The sequence below is a fragment of the Dipodomys ordii genome, unplaced genomic scaffold (assembly GCF_000151885.1).
Source record: "Dipodomys ordii isolate 6190 unplaced genomic scaffold, Dord_2.0 Scaffold7, whole genome shotgun sequence".
NCBI classification, from domain to species: Eukaryota; Metazoa; Chordata; class Mammalia; order Rodentia; family Heteromyidae; genus Dipodomys; species Dipodomys ordii.
In genome coordinates this window covers 8,295,056-8,296,853 of record NW_012267223.1, presented here as the reverse complement: position 1 = coordinate 8,296,853, position 1,798 = coordinate 8,295,056, and positions in this window count along the sequence as shown.

Genomic DNA, 1,798 nt, shown 5'->3' with positions numbered 1-1,798 from the left:
ATGTATATAAATATATGTGTATGTGTATTTCAATGTATGTGTACATAACTCTATATTCATACACATATATATGCCTAAGATTTTTTTGATATTGTTATTTTGTATTTTCTGTTGATATTGGGACTTGAACTCAAGGTTTCAAGCTCTCCCTTAGCTTTTTTTCTCAAGACTAATACTGGACCATGCCCCCACTTCCTATATACTTGTTTTAAAGACAAACCATACGTGATTTTATTTTTGAGCAACATAAAACCCATCCAAGAGAATAAACTGCAAAGAAATTATTGTAACACATGGGTATACATTTTAATGACCATATGAACAACAAAAGTCCATTCAAGTCTACATTTGAAATGCAAACAAAGAACATTTAACTCTGCCTGCCCAGCCAAAGAAGGAAACAAAAGCAGAGGAAATCTTGAAGTCAGTTCTCAAGTTGACAAGGTGAACCAGATGGCAGAAGAGGTTGTAAGAAGAATTGTAAGAAGAGTTATCAGCATGTGCCAAGCAGAGAGGCTTGATGACCATGATCTTCAAGAAGTATCAGGAGTTTTTCCTTCAAGATATAGAAAAAGGGAGGGAGGGAGTACATCAAAAAGGTTACAGAGGCCTTATCCATCATCCCTAAGATGTGTGTGTGCTCCATCTTAGAGAAATGGGTTTCCCAATCACCTTCACTAGCCTGAGTCTAAGAGCCATGCATTCCCATGTGAGTTTACTAAGGTCTGAGAGATGTATGCATTATTCCAGAAGTCACTCCTGAAACCAAACAAAATGATTGGCAGTCAATATATTTACATTAAAAAAATAGATACGTAGTGAGGGAAACCAAAAGTACCTAGTGCCATCTCCCATCGAGCTAGTGAGAAAGATTTACAATGAAGCCAAGGATTCGACCAGTCTGTAAGACTGAGATTCTAAGAGGTGAGGCCAGCCAGTATCCCTTTCCTTCTAGGAAATGTGAATGACTCAAATTCTCACAGAAACCTATACCCAGCAGTGCTCAAATGCCTATAAATTCGTCCCCAGTCATATCCAGAGGAGACAGATCAGTAGTGGTGCCATTGGGGAAGAGGGAAGACTCAATTATTCGGCCACACCCCACAGTCATAGAATGTCATAAGGACCACTGTTAACCATAACACACTAAACTCTCATCTATGACAGGTTTTGTAGTCCAAGTGTTTGCAGAACCTTCCAATTTATGAGTAACACAATTGCTTTATTTTCTAAGTTCCTAATGATATTAGAAAGGTCTCTTTAAAGATTGCTATAAAGGTTTCTTCAAGCTTTGAGGCCAGATGAAAAACATAAAAGTGATCATTTAAGCCAAGTGTCAGTGGTTCACACTCTAGCTACTCAGGAGGCTGAGATGTGAGGATCACGGTTCAAAGCCAACACAGCTGGAAAGTCTGTGAGACTCTTATCTCCACAGAAAAAGCTGGAAGTGGTGCTATGGCTTAAGCGGTAGAGCACTAGCCGTGATCTAGTAGACAGTGCCCAGGCCCAGAGTTCAAACCCCATTTCTAATCAGTATATGTGGTACCATTGCAAAGAAGTTATTATTGCCCTACACATGGCTATAAAATGAGATGGCACTTAAGTTGTACTTTTCCAAACAAATTCTTTAAAGAAATAACCTCCTGGGCATAAGTGACTTATACCTATAATTTCAAGAACTCTGGAGGCAGAGAGTAAGAGAAACAAAGTTCAAGACTCCCCTGGGACCACTTTGGAAAGCAGTATGGAGGTTCCTCAAAAGACTCCACATAGAACTCCCCTATGACCCAGCAATCCC